This window comes from Molossus molossus, unplaced genomic scaffold, assembly GCF_014108415.1.
Source record: "Molossus molossus isolate mMolMol1 unplaced genomic scaffold, mMolMol1.p scaffold_m16_p_8, whole genome shotgun sequence".
NCBI lineage: Eukaryota > Metazoa > Chordata > Mammalia > Chiroptera > Molossidae > Molossus > Molossus molossus.
In genome coordinates, this window is record NW_023425402.1 from 77,916,589 (window position 1) to 77,937,646 (window position 21,058).

At 33.9% G+C, this 21,058-nt stretch overlaps 1 long non-coding RNA gene across 2 annotated transcripts; it reads right to left on the bottom strand.

Annotated features, from left to right (window-relative positions):
* Nucleotides 1-179: 179 nt before the first annotated feature.
* Nucleotides 180-20,844, bottom strand: LOC118621542. 2 transcript variants are annotated; one of them, XR_004957719.1, is made up of 5 exons: nucleotides 20,819-20,844; nucleotides 19,787-19,804; nucleotides 16,465-16,491; nucleotides 8,363-8,410; nucleotides 180-207 (listed from the first exon to the last, which is right to left on the bottom strand). It is a non-coding gene; the product is annotated as an uncharacterized LOC118621542 (long non-coding RNA). The 2 variants fall into 2 exon arrangements; XR_004957718.1 differs by lacking the exons at nucleotides 19,787-19,804; nucleotides 20,819-20,844 and adding an exon at nucleotides 16,620-16,650.
* Between the last annotated feature and the right edge of the window lie 214 nt (nucleotides 20,845-21,058).

The following is a 21,058-nucleotide window of genomic DNA, read 5'->3' on the forward strand; positions in this document are numbered from 1 at the left end:
CCTCACATTCTCCCTGGCACAAAACAACATGCGAGGACAGTGATGGAGAGCAATAGATTCAAGGATTACTGTCTTCCGCCTGTCTGAATCCAGTGCTTTCCTCCTCATGTTGTTGTCTTTCTAAGGAAGAGAGTGTCAACCTCCTTCATTTTTTTTTACCTTGCTCCACTGTCTTGGTTGTTTTCTCTTCCTTCTTTCCAGGTACAGCTGCAAAACAGAGATAAGGTTTAAATAAAAGTTCCTGATATAAATGCTGCTTCTGCTCCCCCCAAAAAGCATTTTAACCTATTCAGTGCCAAATATTTCTTCTAAACAAGCTATTTTTCAACATTTCTTATTTCTCAGTAATCTAATTGAAACCCATGTTAAATCTAATCTTATAGAATCAGAGAAAAAAAAATATTTGTCTTTTTCTGACTAGTTTTTCCACATTATTTTCTACTTTATTCTTTTATATTGTTTTGATAAGCATGCTCTTCAAAGAATTCCGCTTGACAGGATAATGATTAATCGACTTACATTTCAGGTTATTGCTGGAGTCATTTAGTATCTTGAAAACGTCAACTAGATGTTTCCTTAAATTTAAGCTTAATATAGCTTAATCAATTGAAAAGACAGTGTAGTCATACTTGAGATTTATTTAAATATTAAATGAAGTCACCCAAATCACAAGTAACCAAAAGAGAAGTAAGATTATCATTTAGGTGTTGTTTCTTCTGAAATATGCTGCTTCTGACACTTATTGGTCTCAGTGCTGTATTCACAGCTTATGTATTTATACATGAAAATGGTAAAAATATATTCACATAAAATCAGTGTACCCACTGAAATAATTGATTCAAGTAAAGATCTTCAGAGGATACTAACAACTTTTAGATGAAAGATGAGTGGGAAACTGAATATTGTCATTATAGCCAAGTATCATCACACAGAGTTGCAAGGGTGGGGTATGGAAGAGGTGGTGGGGGTGGAATGTAACTTTGAAATGAAGAAATGTGGTTGTAACCAACCTAATCCAGTGATGAAACTTGGAACCATTCATTCATAATACGACACCCAGACATTCTGTGCTTCCTAATGACATGAACTGTTATGTATATAGTATAACCTCTGAAATATTCTTGACCAAACAACTGAAATCCAGTTAAACAAACAACTTAGCTTTCTCAGTCAAATACAGGATATAGATAGCATATCAAATAGTATTCTGAAGAAACAATCAGAACAATGAAAAATGTCTACAGTGTAAGTGGCCATGATCTTTTCAAAAAGTTAATGTGAAGAGCCAGAGAGAGAAAGAGAATTAACTTTTTTTTACAGAAAACTTGTTAAATTCACTCATTAGTTATAATAGTTCATATGTACATTCTTTTGAATTTTTCAAGTAGATAATTTCATCTGTGAGTAATGAGTTTTATTCTTACTTTTCTATTCTTGTACCTATTATTTCTTCTTCTCACCTTACTGCACTGCTGTGATGGCCAGTACAATATGTAATAGGTGGTGACAGCGTACATCTTTCTTGTTCTAATTCTAAGGAGAAAATCTTTCTGTTTTTCTCCATTGACTATGGTATTGGTTAATGGCTTTTTATACAATTTAACAGATTAAGAAAGCTTCTTTCTACTCTAGTGAGGAATTATATCAAATGCATCTACTATAATGCATTTATTTATTCCTGTTATTCTATTGTTCTGGTTAATTACATAGATAACTTTTTTTTTTTTTAATTTAGTTCCTGAAATAAAATCAACTTAGTTGCATTTTATCTTTCAGATAGATTATTAGACTTGATCTGCTCAGGTCTATGCCTTCATGTTCACAAGAGAAGTTAACCTTTATATTTTCTTTCTTTTTCAGCTCTTGTTAGGTCTTTTTCTTTTTATTCTCACCCAAGGATATTTTCTTGCATTTATCTTCAGACAGAGCGGGAGGGAGAGAAGGGGGAAGAGAGAGAGAGAGACATCGATGTGAGAGAGACACATCGACTAGTTGCCACCCACACAACCCCAACTAGGGCTGGGGACAAACTGCAACTGAGGTATGTGCCCTTAGCAGGGACTGACCCAGGACTCTTTGGTCCGCAGGCTGACGCTCTAACCACTGAGCCAAACAGGCCAGGGCTCCTGTTAGGTTTTGATATTAAGGTTAAAATGAGTAAATGTTTCTCATTTTCTATATATGGAAGGTTTGACGCAGATTGCTAACTTTTCCTTAAATGTTTAAAAGAATTCACCACTGAAGCCATCTGGCTAGAATGTTCTTTGAGGAAGAATTATAATTATTGATTCAAAATATCAATTTGATTAAAATTTTCAAATTTATTAGAAAATGTTTCTATTGTTTATTATCTGTAAGGTCTGCAATTATGCCCCTTTCATTTTCTGATATTGATATTTTGCACGTTCTCCCTATTTTTCTTTTTATTTATAACTTTTTCTTTATTGATTTTAGAGAGAGAGGAAGAGAGAGAGAGAGAGAAAGAGAAACATCATTGAGAGAGAACACCTATTGGCTACTTCCTCCATGTCCCCCCCCGCAACCCCCGCCACTAGGGATTGGGCCCAGAACCTTGGCACGTATCCTAGCTGGGAATCGAACCAGCTACCTCTTGCTACTCGGGGTGGACGTTCAGTGACTGAGCCACAACAGCCAGGCCTCCCTAGTTTTCTTAATATTTTCATAAGAACCTATCAATTTTATTAGTTTTTATAGAGAACCTAATTTTTATTATTGCTTTCTTTGTTGTACAATTTAATTTCTGTTTAATTAGCTTTTGCTCTTACATTTTATATTCATCTTCCTCCTACTTTGAGTTTTATAGTTTGCATTTTAAAAAATTTATTGTTCTTTAGATTCTGGATATAAGTGAAATCATGTGGTATTTGTCTCTCTGTGTCTGACTTATTTCAATTAGCACAATACTCTCTAGGTTCATCCATACTGTAGCAAAATAGTAATATTTCATTTATTTGTGGGCAAGTAACATTTTATTGTATACATGTACCACAACCTTTTTATCCACTTGTCTATTCATGGGCACTGGGGTTGCTTTCATAACTTGGCTATTGGTGTCAGTGGCTTTCTTGAAAGAGTAGAGATTTCAGTTGTAACCAATAAGATATGAAAGAGGCAAAGAAGCAGAAAAGCCTTAGTTGTACCTAGAGGAAAGTATATCAGTTCAGCTGAAGCAGAGGGTTCTCATAGAAAATAAATGAAATAATCTAAAAATAGAAAATGGGACCATTGCAAAAGGCCAATTGGCCAATTTTGGAACCAATTTCTTTAAGGAGCTAGTAGGTTATGTGGTATATTAATCTCTTCTGCTAATGCTCTCTCTTAAATCAACATGGAAATAAAACATTGAATATTTGTAATTATAATAGATCTTGAGTATATAGTTTTATTCATAATTCTTTTATTTATAAAACTTATTACAAGTATTGTGCAGAAAACATGCATTTTTGAGTTGTTTTATTTAAATCCTTTAAAGAGTAAATGTCTTTCAGAAAAATGACTGAATGTAACTTATGCATAAACACCAAGGTTTTCTATTTAATGAGAGGTTCATAATTTCTTGCACTCATATTAAGTAGAAGAGGCTAGTCGCCTAAAGTGCTGTTTTTTGTTACTCAGGAAAGGTCACTGAAAATGCCAAGTATTTACACAGAAAAGAAGACATTTTGGAAAAAAGAATAATGATCCTTTCATTTCTGATTCTGATGTAAAATTCATCAAGCCCAACTCTATGAAGACTAAACATTAGGAATAAACAGATCATCTAAGTAGATTTTCTAACTGCTTGGAATCTAAAGAAGAACTTAATCAGTTTTTCTTTCAATACCACAGAGTCCCTAAAACCTCCTTTGGTGCTGAGAGAAGAAATTTTCTTCGCTCTACATTTGGAGAGTTTACTTTAAGAAAATAAGCAAAGTAGGTATATGTTGTACTCCTTCAGGAAACCCAACTAATAGGAAGAAACAAAGTAGCTAGCATTCTTCCAATGCAATACCTAGATTAGGCATAGTCCTGAGCTCAACTGTGAAGTTGGCTTATTCTAGATACAGGCTTTAATTTCATGATTTTCCCCTTCGATTTTCCTTAGGGACCCATATTCTATCTCTCCTTTCTTGCCCCTCAACACCATTCATGTATGCCAAAGAGCAGTAGGGACTTGTGCCTGGGTAGTGAGGTTTACCTGAAGGTGGGATACATCAGGATCTGAGCAAAGAAGAGAGGAGTGGTAAGGAAACATTGTGCAGTTTAAAATGTTGCCTATATGATACATACACTACTTATGGGATGTGGACCTAATGCCTTCGCAGGACAAACTGTTATTTTTAAGGAATGTGATGTTACCTACACAAGGTATATTGCTTAGAGATGTCGATGATTGAAACAATGCAATAAATTGCTAACTGTAGGCAAAAAAATCTTAAATCTACTAGGTCCTTGGTTACAGGTTAAGGAGATAGGAAAGAGCGGTTTCTCATCACTTCTCAGATGATGCTAACCACTTTATATATTCACAGGACTACCCCTTTCTGCTACCATCTTCCCTGAATCTTAGTTCTAGGGTATTTTAAATTTTAAAGAATATGGTGTTATTATACCATATGAAACAAGGAAGTTTGAAAGGATTACAAGAACCAGATCTTGGGAGACCCTACATCATTTTAACAAGCTTGGACTTAATTTTAGGGATGGCGACTGGGAAAAGAGAGCTTTAAATTAAGAGTGGTTTATTCAGTCAAATGCCTGAAAATTTACTTTTACTGCCATAGGTGTTCTGGTAAGATGAATATTAGCGAAGTAAAAATAAAAAGATGAGGACAGTGATAAGATTGTTATAGAGGTTAAACATAAGATAATGAAGAATTGAGTTAAGATGGAAGTCATGGTCATGAATGGGAGGAAATATATTCAAGAAATATTTAGTGGATAAAATCAAAAGGACTTGAAGATTCTTTGACTATCAAGTGAAGGAGCAAAAGAGAAAAATAAATCACCCTCAGATTAACAGTGAGGTAGAGAGTGGATTGTGATTTCACCAGTGATAATAAAATTCAAATTGGGAAGAGGAAATGAGAAGTTTAGTGCAAGAAAGGTTAATTTGAAGGTGTTTATTGGAGATTTGAACATAACAAGGGTGACATTTTCTGGGAAAACCTTTTCATGAAGCATGAAATGACAACAGAATTGGGGGCAGAGTTTCAGTCTTGAGAGTGGACATAGCTCACAAAGGGAGTTTACAGAATAAGAAATTTGGAGAATTCCTAATGGAATCTTAGAACATCAATAATTAAGGTGCAAAACAAACCAAACAAACAAAAACAGAAAGAAAGGTCAGAAAATATAGAGAGAACCAGGAGACTATGTTGGCATGATAACCCAAAAGTGGAGAGACTGAGCGAAGAGACAGTGATAAATGCAACTGAGAAATCTAGTAATGTGAGGACTAGAATGGTTTGTTGGTTCAGTAATGATAATGTCATCAGCCTTTCCAAGAGCATCAATGGCTCAGTAGGGACAGGAGCCTCAGCTTCATGGGAAATGAGAAGAGATGTTGGCACATCAGCACTCAGAAGACTGACTAACCTGTGCAGAGGAGACAATGGTAGAATAATAGGAATCCTGAAAAAGTAATTTTGAAGCTGAGAATAATATTTCCAGAATGAGGAATAAAGCCAATAACCCGAAAGCGGATGCTGTCACAAAGCAGTAATAAAGACTGATTAGGGCCCTGGCCAGTTTGGCTCAGCGGTTAGAGCATCTGGAGAGACCCGGGTTCGGTTCCTGCTAAGGGCACATACCTCGGTTGCAGTTTGTCCCCGGCCCTGGTTGGTTGTGCGGGTAGCGGCCACTCGATGTTTCCCTTTCATGTCGATGTTTCTCTCTCTCTCCGTTCCTCTCTCTCACTCCCACTCTACCTGAACAAAAAATGGAAAAATGTCCTTGGGTGAGGATGATAAAAAAAAAAAAAGACTGATTAAGGAGAACACAGCCGCAGAAACCAGTCTTGAAGAGAAGAATAAGGACTTTACCTCTAAAATTAAAAAGGAGATGGACATAGATTAAAGATAACCAAGCTGCCTTCTGATTTCTCCTTCTGCTCCCAGCAACTTCAGCATCATTACTTATATCTTTTAATTCCTCTTTCCTCCATCAGTTTGCCGTATTTCAGCTTTTACTTGTGCCACTCCCCTGAAAAGGCTCTTTTGAAATCACTAATAATTATGTAGTTAACAAATCCACTGCCACCTTGTCACTGTAATGGTTTGTAGGGGTGTGTGTGTGTGTGTGTGTGTGTGTGTGTGTGAGTGTAGGCTGAGAAAGGGTTTGCTAAATTGTTTCTTCAGACACTTCCAAAGACATTGGATACATTACTCCTTCATTTCTATCTATTTATAAAATAAAGTCATAAGTTTCAGAATTTTTGCAGTTTATTTCTAATTGGGAATATGCAAAACTTTTATCATAATGATTATTTTTAATGTATGTTAATGTTCTTAAAAATATTCTGGGAATGCAGACTGGTGCAGTCACTGTGGAAAACAGTATGGATGCCCTGGCCAGTATGACTCAGTGGTTAGGGCATCGGCCTGCAGACTGAAGAGTCCTGGGTCGGTTCCCACAAAGGGCACATACCTTGGTTGCAGTTTGTCCCTGCCCCAGTTGGGGTCGTGTGGGTGGCAACTGGTCGATGTGTCTCTCTCACATCTATGTTTCTCTCTTTCCTTCTTCCCCCGTCTCCCTCCCGCTCTATCTGAAGATAAATGCAAAAATGTCCTCGGGTGAGGATAAAAAAAAAAAAAAAAAAAGAAAACAGTATGGAGTTTCCTCAAAAAATTAAAAATGGAACTGCCCTTTGACCCAGTAATCCCACTTGTGGGTCTATATCTTAAAGATACTGAAACACCAATCAGAAAGAATATATACACCCTTATGCTCATAGCAGTGTTATTTACAATAGCCAAGATCTGGAAACAGTCCAAGTGCCCATCAGCAAATGAATGAATAAAAAAAAACTGTGGTACATTTACACAATGAAGTATTATAAGGCTGTAAAAATAGAAGGAACTCTAACCATTTGTGAAGGCATGGGTGGACCTAAAGAATATTATGCTAAGTAAAATAAGCCCATCAGAGAAAGACAAATGCCATATGATCTCACTATTAGGTGGAATCTAATGAACAAAATAAAACAATGAACAAAATAGAACCAGAAGCATGGGTACATGGAACAGACTGGGGGGTGGCAGAGGGGAGGGAGGTGGGGGTGACAGGATACAGAAGTTGAAGGGGTTTGTTGAAGAACATATATGTATATCCCATGTACATGGGCAATGCTTTGGTGAAGGCCAAGGGAGAGGGAGGCAGAGATAGGTGGAGGTTGGCACAGGGGGAGAAATGAGGGAGTCTGCAACAGTGTCAACATTAAACATTTTCAATTAAAAATAAATTAATTAAAAATATATTCTTAAAAATGTCTCTAATATTCATATAAGTAGTGCTTCTGATCAGACATAACAAGAAAAATAGCTTTGAAATCTTAAATTCCAAACTTCCCCATTTGTTTCTTAGAGTAAAATGTTTCCAGGTGAAAATTCTGAGGAACACATTTTTTATTTATTTTATTTTTTTGTTAATCCTCACCCAAAGATACTTTATGTTGATTTTTAGATGGAGTGGGAGGGAGGGAGGGAGGAAGGGAGCGCGAGAGAGAAACATCCATGTGAGAAAGAAACATCCATGTGAGAGAGAAACATCAATTGGTTGCCTCCACACAACCTTAACAGGGGGCTTGGGATTGAACCTGCAAACCAGTTATGTGCACTTGACTGGGAATCAAACCTGTAACTCTTCAGTCTGCGGGCCAATGCTCTAACCTCTGAGCCAAACTGGTCAGGGCCCAAGAAACACATTTTTAAATGCGATATTATTCTTCTACAAAATGAACATTTTTCTTGTAAGTTCTCCTAGTCAAAGTTTCATTTGTTTGAGCTCTAACTACCTAAGGCTATATTTTGCAGTTTAATGGTCTCCAGGTGATTGGGATCCCAATGAACTTGAACAGCTGCACTTCCTCAATTTTTCAAAAACTAACTTGCAATTGGACTGCAATGATTAGTTTTAGTTTATGGCCCTAAAGGATAAAACTATTGGTGTTAGAACACTGAAGACAAAGCCTTGTTAATAGAGACACTATAAATCTTGTGCAAAGTGAGTCTTTTTCTATATCAAAGAAATAGCAAAATCAATAAATAGAGCTCTTCAATAAGCACTATACAATACATTAAGTTAGAAACCTTTGCAGAAATGAGTTTTAGTCATGACATCTTTTTCTTTAAGTTGCATTTACCTTTTTTAGTGGAGGCAGCACCAACCTCACCTTTGGCTCTATCAGTTTCTGCAAATTCAGATATTAAAGAATGAGAAATAAATATCAGAGATACAAACTAGATAGAGGATTTAAAGTCAGACAAGACTAAACTGTCCAAAAGATAAAATGTTTGTGACAACTGAGAGCAAAGCAAGCAGCAGAGAAAGTCAAACGGTGAAGTGTTTGTGTTTTTATAAACTAATGAACTTCTTTAAATAGTAATACAGAAAGTGTCTTCCAAGATACCACAATGTGATATTAAAATTTTAACTTATATAAGTAGTGACCATAAAAGGAGGTGACTTATTCCACAAAATACACTGGAATATTAATTTATTACTTCATAATCAAATCTAAAATAATATGAGTTATGGGAAAGAAGACTTGAAAGGACTTGTTTGTTTGTTTAGCCTTTAATTATGGGGACCTCAATCTTGTATATTACAAGAGATTAGGCATAACATAACACAAAGTTTTATTTGATATTGATTGTTGTGAGAGAAAAAACAATAGAATGAAAAGGCCAAACTTGTCTTCTTAAAGCTTCTCAGAATATCTAGTGTGGAAGATAGGAAAGCTGCCCTTAAGACACAATCTGAAATGCTGGTCCTACTACAAAATGTTGGACCTCAAATCAAGGCTAATTAAAGTTAAAGTTTTCTCTCATTCATAGGAAAATAAGAAAAATAAGAATGAACCGGTAAAAGTTTACCAGCATTCTCTTCCCTCCTCAAGCTTCCAACACCCTGCAATGGAGAGTCAAGCTGCTGTTGGGAAATGCATAGGGGAAACAGAAGCAGATCAGTCTACTCATTTTGTCACATCTCCAGCACATCTGTCTTCTTTCCAGTCCCAAAGGAGTACCAGTCCCTGCCCCTATTTGATACCAACCCTTCCATTGCTGCCCTGCATCCCATCTCCTTTCTCCCAGTCAGGCTTTTGTTCTTCCAAATATTGATTCTATCTGCTACCTCATCAGTTTTCCACTTCAAAGATGCTTCCACATCTGCTTAAAAACACATGTCACACTTTATAACCTCAGAGAACCCCAACCTTCACTGCTATGTCCCCACGATGCCAACTACCTCATCTCTGTCATCCACTCAATGTCACACTTTTATCTTCTCATCCTCTACTTTTCGAAACTTGTTTAATTGTGAAAGACACACAGATAAAAGGTGTAAAGGCATTTACACTGGTGCACATTTTAATGAATGGCTATAAAACATGCCCGCATTAGAAACCCTTCGTAGGAGTAAGAAATACGATGTTATCATTCTTGAAACGTCTTACTTGTCCAACTACAACTACACGCCTGTCCTCTCATCTCAGAATTGTCATTGTCCTAACTTTGTATGAATTATTTTCTTATTTTTCTAAACAGTTTCTATTACATGTATGTATCTCTAAACAAAGGTTAGACCATTTAATATAGAGTAAATTATATTATTTAGTGAGATAGGTTTATATAAATTGAAGCATGTTGTTGCTTAATTTCTGTGACTTGCTTCTTTCAAAACATCATGTTGAGATGCACAACTGGAGTCGCTCTAGTGTCTTTGGTAACCTATGTAAACAAACCAAAGCCGGAGTCAACTAGATTTTTCTCACGTCAAAGAAAATGAAACTCAAGAGTGGCTATCTCAACAGCCAAATAACTTAATGTTCCCAAATAAGGCTATTCATGTGATAACCACTTAAATAATTTGTTTGCTTTGCTTCCTCATTTCTCTGTAAAAACCTCTGTGCTAACACCCACCAATAGAGTGTCCCTAAGAATATTTGGGGTTTGATGCTGCCTTATTCAAATTGTTGTTTGCTCAAGCACACTTTCAACTTCTTACAGAAGTCATGTTGATATGAGTAACTGTAGCTGGTTTATTAATCTTTTGTATAATATTTCACTGTATACACATTCTACAAATTATATATTTATTCTCCTGACAATAGGTACTAGGTCATATCTAATTTTGTGCTACTATAAATAATGTTGATATGCTCATTGTTCTATCAAGTACTTTATCTTGTTTTTTTTTTTTATTTTTTTTTTAAGGCCTTTTTTTTTTTTGCTATTACTCTCTCGTTACTTATATATGCTACAAATATCTTTTCCGAGTTTGTAGTTTAACTTTATCTCTTTATAGTATTTATGGATTAAAGTTTTTTTATTTTAATAAAATGAACTGTATCTTTTTTATCTATGACTTGTTTTGCATATATAATTTAAATTCTCCAATCCTTCAAATATATATTAAATATATCTTTCTATACTTTCCTTTGAATTAATGCATTGTTTTGTCTTTACCATGTAAGTCCTGATCATATAAAACTGATATTTTGGAACTGTATGAAATACCGATACATTTTTTTCTTTTTTGGTAATGGATACCATCTACATCAACAGCATTTAAAAAAAAATGTATCCATTCTCTAGTTGTCTGAAATGACTGCTCATTCTTTTATCATATTTTTGCTCAAGTGGGACCAGTTTAGGATCTCCTTTTTTTCTCTCTTATTGGAAAACTTGTTTAGATCTGCACCAATATTATTCTACCCTTTAACACAAACTATCTGGAGACTATTTTACTACTAAGACTTGGGATACATAATAATACTGGTCTCAGTGGTCATACTTGACAGAGCTATTTTGCTGTATTCATTATTATGTTTTCCTAATACTAAAATGTATTCTTGATTTCTCATTTAAAATCCTGTCCTTCTCCTTCCTCGTGTCTAAACTGAATTCAGATTCCACTGTTACTGGAACTCATTGATCTGGATTGGATCTCTTTGAACTGCCTTGAATATTCTTGAGCCCTGAACCATGATATTTCCCTGTCTGGGACTGTCACCCAGGATGCCGACTTTGGGTGTATACATAGGACTAAACAGGAGCTATAGCTTGTCCTGAACCTAAGTCAACACCAGGCCTCTCACATTCTACGTTTCCTGGTAGTGAAACCTCCCCAAATCATCACCCTGATTCTTTATCTGTACTATTTTTAGTTCATTTTGTGAACTTTATCAATGATTTGGGTAGCAATTGAATAATTTATTATCCAAGCCAAGCAAGTAAAAGGAAGTATTATTAATAATTATTAGGGAATAATATGAGTAAACCAAGACTGTCCTGAGGGGCTGAGATGCATGGTCATATTTGTCATGCAATATGTGGTCTAGACACACCCATCTGATATCCTATCTACTAGTTCATGCCCATAGATCTTTCCCCCAAGTAATTTTCATGACAAAGTATTTGAGTAAAAAAAAACATATTTTACTTTTCTAACAAATATAAATTGTTCCCAAATATTCTTCTGTTACATAACTGAATAAATTCAAAGGAACTTTATTTGAAAACTCTGTATACTGACTTCTGGACAATCCTGACATGTAGATCAAGAGACAGATATCTGATTTGTCAGTTTAGGTATGGAAATGCAGTTAAGGTAATAAACATCTTCAGGCCTGATGGCTGAACATACCACACAGTCTAATGCAATGTTAAAGTTAAGGGATGAAAAATGCCCGACTGTTGCCATTTCAAACAAATTTTAACCCACAATTAAAAATGACTGTACTTTGATCCTGATTCCTACCTTGGTTCTTTTTTTGTTCAAAATTCAAATTGACCACTGGCTGGTTGAACATGCATATGAAATACATGATCAGAGTCCCATGGTCCCTGATATGGAATGAAGTCATGTATGTCAGTGTTTTCCAAGTTCTTTTTTAATAAATTTATTTTTCAATTATAAATGGTATACAATATATGAGTCACTGGTGTACAACATTTATATACCTTACCAAGTGATCTCCCTGATAAGTCTAGTACCCATATAGTCTTAAAGTCTTGTTTGAAAAAAAAATGAGGTAGGTGTGGTCAAACATATTTGTTAAACATTATCTACTATACTCTCTCTTAAAGATTCACCCAGAAGAGTATGGAAGATCTGAAATGCTCTGGAATCTAAAGATCTACTTGTTTAGTTCTCTTCTGGCTTGGAAATAACTAATCATGTTGTCAACTCCTATGTCGATACCCAGTGTGGGAGAAGTAGGAACAGGAGACTGCACGGAGGAGCACTGGGTGTGCCGAGGCAGGTTTGTAAGTACTATACCAAAGGAATTATTGCTGACTCACAGAAAGTGTAAATCTAGCTTTGGCATCCTTGCTTGGTCTAAGGCATTCTTCTTGCAACCGTATAATCCCTGACACATAACTGTACTTGTAGAAGCACTGTGTGTCCCTCCTTTGTGTTATGTCATTGAATTGAAAAGGTTTTCCTTTTTCTTCAAGTTTATGGTACCACGAGAACCTCCAAACTGAATTAATAACAAGCTTGTCTATGTGCTCCAGTATTTTTCCTACAGTCATTTTGGTTTCCTTAGGTAAACAATTTCACACCACAAATTCAATCTACATTTTAGTTATTTTATTTAAGTGAGTGCTAATGACAAATTACCTCTTACTTTTCCCATGGACTTGCTCTAACCCAATCGATCTCCATCTTTTTAAATTCAATACTATGAAATCACATCACATACACAATTTATGTCCACTAAACTATGTACCTCCCTCTTTCATTTGCTCTCATAATTTAAGATCATGTAAATCAATTTCCTGAATGTTAAGGTTATGTGTGTAAAACTGTGTGCACAGTAATATATAGGTGATTTAAGAAATTTTAAGAGTATTTTTAATAATAAGCAATTTTCACCTTTGGCATTAACTTACTATACAAACAACCTACTGTACATAGCAGCTATTTAAAACATTTCTGTATTAGCATCAAAGCCTTTATAATATAGAGTTCCAATAAGATTTGTATTAACTAAACTTTTTCATGGAATATAAGTGGAATTTTAAATTAATGTAAAACCTCTCTTTTAAAGTCTATTATGTCTATGCGAACATTTCCAACTATAATTTTAAAAAGACATTTCCAACAAGCTACTCAATATTATATTTCCAATTTTTCCCTGATAGATTCACCAATAATATACATGGTCTCAAAAACCCAGTATCAGTAGAACTTTTAATACTGAAGAATCTCTACCACCCCCCCCAAAAATATAAACATATTGCATTAGCCATACAACAGAGGATTAACCATAAATTCTATATAAAATGCTTAGAGAAACTAAAAGTATATTTTTTCTAAAATCAAATACATGCAATTATGCCAAAATAATTTTTATTAATGACAATCTGTTAGATACTTTATTGAATTAAGAAATACTGACAAAGTAATCATCATTTCTTCCTAAGGGTATTGTCAAAACTACTACTGAAGCAAACACTATAGTATATTATAGTTATCAGTCAATATTTAAATTCTGAGGATATATACATTAAAAGGAAAACTATGACATTATCACAGTAGCAGTTAATAAAATGTGGGGGGGGATTCATTTTATTAAAGACAAAATGACTTCACTGATCGACAAATTATATTTCCTACTTGTTTGATAAAGTAATTAATCATCAGAAAAATTTAGTCTAATGTGTTTATGAGATTGAAAAAATTAACATTCTGAAGAATGGAAAAAAAATACAAACAACTCAAGGAGGGGTTATAATCTGAATAAATTAACATTTACAAATAAAAAATCTACAGATAAATTTTAATAAGAATGAATTTACAGAAAATGCAAAGCTAAATAATTATGCTTGTTATTTCAACAAATTAAATAATCATAGCAAAAATTATTTGGTAAGCCAGATTTAAAAATCACCATTAGCATTTTCTATAACAGAAAACTTAAGTGAGAATCTGCTAGAATATGCTTTTTTAAAAAAAGTTTTATTCAACAGATTTTGCTTTTATTTCTTTTTCACTTAGAACTATTAAGAACAAGAAATAATCAAGTTTAAATTAATTACACATCCACTTGTCTCTCTCTAACATAGTTTTAAGGTTATTTTCATTTTTTAAATAACTGTATTATAACTTTTGAAACCAATAAAAAATAGATCTGAGGAAGAGAAAATGCAACACTGTGCCATTTTCTTTGATCTACTTTAAATATATGCCTTGAACCACATTTTTTCATATTCATATACCTTCTTTCAACATAGATGTTCATTCACAACTGACTCATTTTGTTATCCATTCTAAAATATTTAAGCATCTAATTGTTTTTACATACAAGCCAATTCATTTTCCTTAAAGTCTATAAAATGGTAAGAAAAAAATGATGTGAATTGATAAATTATCCAATGGTTTCAATTTTTAAAATAAAGCTAATTATTGCTAAGCTGCTATAGTATCATGAAACCCTAGAATGAATAGATAACTCATACTAGATAATAATATTTAACTTTAAAAATTCTTGAAATGGATTCACCTGTAGTCATTCTGTTGCTTCTCTATGTTTCTATGTTGTATGCTTTATTTTAGCTTTCTGCATATGTGCATGAGTAAGATTATGTGTTATGGCCCGTTTGAGGGAATGTTACCCCTGAATAAATAGTCTGTTTTCTGTGAGATAAATAAAAATATTTCTTCTGAAAGGATAATACCAATGCTAATGTGAAGTGGTTAAATGTGCAATTATTTCATACTGTAAATTATTTGAAAGTCATTCATATTTAAATGCTTTAAATAAATGTAAGTAACCCATTTGAGATTTCTCTTCTCAAAGGAACTTTGACTGATAGAGTGAGTGGAATGGTGAACAGCTCAATCTACCATTATCAAGTGCCTACTCTATGCCTGACTTCATAATAAGCACTCTTGGAATTAAGATATAAAAATCAATCCTTCGTCTCTACATTATGGCTATTTAAAGTGAAAAAAGGTACTATAATTATAAAAGTATATTAAGTATTTTCATAAAAGAAAGAAAATGATACTATGAGAACTATTTGCAGTTGTTCTCAACCTTCCTAATGCCGTGACCCTTTAATACAGTTTCTCATGTTGTATATGGGCGCAACTGCCTGTGGGCGGACCCGCCTGGAGACGGATAGAAGATTGGAGTCTCGGAAATATGTGTTTTCCGATGGTCTTAGGCGACCCCTGTGAAAGGATCGATTGACCCCAAAGGGGTCGCGACCCACAGGTTGAGGACCGCTGACTTAGGGAGACAACTATATGGATCTAGGATGTCTGAGGAAGTTTTACAAACATGGAAGAAGAATAAGAAATGTAATTTGAAACCTGTGGCATGGGTAAAATTATAGTTGAGCTATATTTGTGTGGTTATTTACATAATATTGAGTAAATGCTATTTTTATTTAAATACAATAAAATAGCAGGAGTGACTAATGGAAATTATATTAGGCTATGACCACCTCTACACACACACACAAGAAACATCAGTGAAATTGTTGAGTAAAATTTTACCAGACAAAATAAACATGTTATATTTTTAAATGTGGTCAATAAATTTTTCAAAAATTTGCGTTTACGTTTATTTGAAACAACTAATAGGGAAAGTTCAATGTTGGAAAACTTTTAGAAAACCTTTTTATATCTATACTAACTGCATTTTTAGTTTTTGTTTGTTTTTATGTTTATTTTTCTGGTTGTCTGATTTCCAGTTCAATTTTTTCACTATTGGACTGTAGGGGAAAACCTACTGTGCTCTCATTGCAACTCCCCTGAGTACATAGCAACGTCATTAAGTAACATCTGGAATAGAGAGAGAATTTGCTGGAATTGAATATTCATATTTTAAAAGCAAAGCACTATCAGATGTATTTGCAGAAAGTGTTTTGTTTTCATTTTAAATTTTTTTTTACACTAAACTGTAAAACAGTGCTTCTCGAACACTGCATAGATGAATCCATTGAGGGTCTCAGGAAGTGGAAGATTCTGATTCATGAAGCCTGGAGCGGGGCCAGAATCTGCTTTGCTTCTAGGTGATTTTGATTGGTTCACAGAGCACACTGAGTAGCAAGAGTGTAACATATTATTTCCCTTTCATTTTCTAAAACTTTTTTAGTGTTAACTCTATGTGAAGAAGTTGGACAACAGACTGTGAGAGAGAAGCACTTCCTGCCTTTTCCGTCATGGCCCTCACTGCCTGCTGGACATCAGGTAGAGGAACCCAGCCACGCTGGACCGACTCACCTGAATGTTCCTTCTTTGGTGACTTTGCTGTATCAAGCAAGAAAAGAAAAACAAGTCAGCTTGTTTTTCATGCTGTTGGATCACAATTCACTATGCAAATGCAAGTTAAATAATATCTTAAAATTAAGAAGATAGAGACATTTGAAAGCAGTTACCTGGTTCTGCATGTTTTTCTTTCTTTTCCTGTTCTGAAACATATTACTATTGTTATTACTATTATTCCAGTTTTGTGTGTCACCACTTAATTGTATTAACACAAAGAAATATGTATGTGCTAATGCAGGATTGCAGTAAGTAATAATAATTGCGGCAATAAGACTAATATTGCATATTTAGAACAAGTCTTTCCTTCTATCTCCCTTCACAGAGTTACCTCACAAAGCAGCATGAAAATATTCTGAATGTTAGAGGAATTAAAATTTTACATGGATAATAAACCAGAAAAAGAAAATATGTTTTATAAAAGATGGAAAACATTAAATTTGCTATTATATCAACATAAAATAACTGGGGTCAAGGTAAGCAGAAAGGATCATTATTGTAGCTGGTCTAAAATAATTCTCAGATGCATTTGGACAGATTTCATATGGACTTTTCTTCTAAGGTGTTATCTTCTTATATTGAAGAGATACTTGTTTTGCTGAGACAAAGGCTTTGCTGAGGCAGGTTTAGAGCCGTAAAACAGACTAAGAATTTTCAGAGCAAAGCAAAATGCATTTATGTGTTTATAGGACAAGAGCAAAGCAAAACACATTCATGTGTTTATAGGACAAATGTCTCTTATAAAGTTTTTTTTAGACAGTGTTTCTTTCTATATAAGAACCCACTTTTGTCAATATTGCACAAGACAAAACAACATTATTGCCTCAAGAAGAACCTGACATTTATATTATAATAAACACACATTTTATATAAAGAACAAGTACTAATTTTATAAAGAATGTGGGGTATTCTTATTTATTTTGTCTTGACACACCTGTAGAATTAATTTAAAAAAGAATTTTCAAGAAGTGCTTCAACATAACATTGATTGATTTATTTTTTAAAGAATGGAGAGATGTCTTCGAGTTTTGTTTAATAAATACATTTTGGAGACTAGATGTCTATGCTGAAATAATTCTAAGGACTATATTTTAGAAACATAAGGTGTCATCAAATCTTTTCTGTTCATCTCATCAATCTCTCAAGTGTACAATTTTATCAGGCTTGTAGTTATGAAGGTATAACGACGGATTTATTCACTCCCAAGACAGCATGCAAGCAGGAAAACAAAACAAGCGGCTGGATCAAGTGTTACAAGTCAAAGGAAGAAGTTTAGGAGACTTATCAAAATTAAACAAAATAACATTACTAAAGGTTGTCTGAAAAATATGAAGTGATTACATGTATAGCTTAATTTATGGCTGATGTAAAACATCAATTAGAAAATATTTGAAAGAACTCTAAAGCAATGAAAAAAAAATACCTGAAGGAGATTTGAGTTGCATCAATATTAAATACCATGTAAATGTGAGATTTCAAAGGGCCTGTCAGTAATATTAAACAAGATAAATACTGTGCTGATTTGGAACAATATACAAGAAAAGATTATTGAGAGCATTTATTATGTGGAATAATTCAAAAAGTAGTTATTCAATTACCCTTGATAAATATAAACGTATTTAACCATTATTTTCTCAGGATCTTCAAAATCATGCATACGAATAATTTTTTTTTAGTTTTTTTTTTTACTTTTGGTTTTTCAGAAAAATTATATCACAAGAATTTACAAAATATGTACAGAAAGTTCTCGTGTACTCTTCACCCTGTTTCCCTACCAGGACATCATTTATTTTTAAAGTAAGAAAAAAGTATAGCCTTTTACTTTGTGTAAACTAGAAAAGTAGGAGCAAAATAAGAATATAGGGTTGATGATGTAGTAAATGAATCAATCTTAAAGACAAAAAAGCTAAACCAAGTAAATCCAAAGATGCATCAATAACAATAATAAAAACATGTTTTGATAATAAATCAGAACAAATGTGTTAGTTTGAAAAAATATTAATAGTTGTTTAGAGGACAGATATTTTCTTCTCCCTATTACTGCGCAAGTCAAAATCCACAAATCTTTCCAAAGAGGAAAGCAGTTGAGATGTAAATGAACTTCTAAGAGATCTTCTCTATTTATTAGCTGCATCAATGCCCTAAAGATTGCCAAGGAGCCATAGCATGTCTGCAGGTACTTTTAAATCATATAGACTGCAATAAAGTAAGGATTTATATATATATATATATATATATATATATATATATGCATAATTTTATACCATTTTTCAATCTCCAGTTATTTCTCATTTTCTTGTTGGTGCAGTGGTTTATAGAGTGGTTTCTGTCTTCATGTGCCAGTGCTCATCAGCAGCTTTGCACACACATAAATCTGGGACTGAAGGAACACATCCTTCTTTATAGATAGATTGCTCCCCCTGGCTGAGTTGTAGTATAATATCATGATTCTCTCCACAGGATATTTTAGAGCATTTTTATGACAGGCTTTTTCAGTGTCCTGACCTTTTGCAGGAGCAAATCATGCATAAATATATATATTTTTAAACTTGGTGTATGCTTTAAAACATGTTTTTAATATTACTGGGATCTTTAAAAGCTCTACATACCTCGAAATGTGATTTCTAATGGCTAATTGAATATGCTGAAGGTAAGGTTTTCTGTTTCCACTTGTTCAATATATTCTATTTTCTTTAGAGAATATATATTTGCAAAGAACACAACCTCAAGGCTTTAATGAGTTGTTAGCAAACAGCTGTATGTGGATGCTGCCTAAGATATGGATCCCAAGCAATGATATTCCACAGAGCTCATAGCAGCACTTGGAGGAGGAAAAATCATGGTATGACCAAGCCAAACCATTTTGTATTACAAGAGGGAATAAATAGAAAATAAGTTGTAAAACTATCCTTTAAAATAATTTTTATTCAGTCCTTTTTAAGGGCAAGGCTAACCAGATTATAGGAACTAAGTTTACACCAACATAATACAGTTTTGGTTAATGGAGGCAGTTGTAGTTTAGTTTACGAGGCTGTGGATAATATTATTAGATGATTACATGAGTTTGAAAAAGGACTCTAAGAATAGTTACCATGAGTTTTGGTTCACTCTGACCCACCCCATTCCCAGGTTGTGTATTCTTTCATCTTGACAAAAAAAACAAATAGTTTACATGCATAAAATTTAGAAAAGGGAGATTCAAAACTGCAAGTCCACATGAGCCAGCAGGCCTATGGTAGTAGTACAGAGAAAAGATGTATATATTCATGCATTTCCTTACTTTTTCCCTTGGGTTGTTCTGTTGAAAGAAATATAAACAGAAACCATTGCTGTTAAAACTTTAAAAGAAAAAGTTTACTCCCCCAACATACTGATTAGACTGTAAATTTTTGAACCTCTCTTTTGTCCTCTCCCTTAAATTTCACAGTGAGCGCTGCTCTGGGGTATTGCTGATTATCACAGGTGTTTCTTCCTTCCTTTTTTTTTTTTTTTTTTTTTTTTTTTATTCTCACCCCAGGAGATTTTTGCATTTATCTTCAGATAGGGCAGGAAAGAGGAAGGGACGAATAGAGAGAGAGAAACATCGACGTGAGAGAGACACATCGAATGGTTGTCAGCCCACAACCCCAACCCAGGACGGGGACAAACTGCAACCGAGGCACATGCCCTTAGCGGGAACTGAACCCAGAACTCTCTGGTCTGCAGACCGATGCTCTAACCCCTGAGCCAAACTGGCCAGGGCTCATAGGGGTTTCTTTAGTTTGGTTGTAAAATAGTATTTGACAATGAATTTACCTAGGATTACACTGCTTAACCACTTTAAATAATTTATACCTTGCAGTCTTCATAAATACATGTGAACACAAATACATATGAATAAATACAGAAGAAATCAGTGTACTTGCCATATGAGTTATGATTCTATTCAACACAAAGAAATAATTTAGTTTTCTAATTGATGCTGGTATATCCAAGTTTAATTGAATTTATGTTTCCTAGTAAAATAAATGCTTGGTGCTAAACATTGTTTATTTTTTTTGGCAAGCAACTTTTGTTTTAAAACAATTACTGTGAAAGGTAAACATATACAGTAATTCTTTTTTATAACTGCCAAATATTTCTCATAGCAGTATTGTCAGGAAAGACTCAACTCTTTTTCTTGTTTTTGTTTTTCTTTCTCTCAATCTCAATATTTTTTTCTCTCTCCTTTATCCCACATCATTTTTTTGTTTCCCCCATATTAATCCTTTAGAAAGTAAGGCTAGTTGAAGTTCATCAAATATAAAACAAAATCAGGAAATATTTCCAATACCTTCTGCAGGTGTTTTTGTTTTCTTGGAATCTGAAAACAAAAAGATAAATTACTGATAAAGTAGATAAGTTAAATCAACAACTAATTAGCTCACAACAAAATGTTCATTCACCTTGAAATCATTTTCAACAAAATGGATTCACATAATATTTGCATAGAGATTACAATGAACCTATTGAAGCTAATAATCTTTTCATAGGAGGTCAGACTGAGCAAACACATGATCTGTTTCCATAAGGA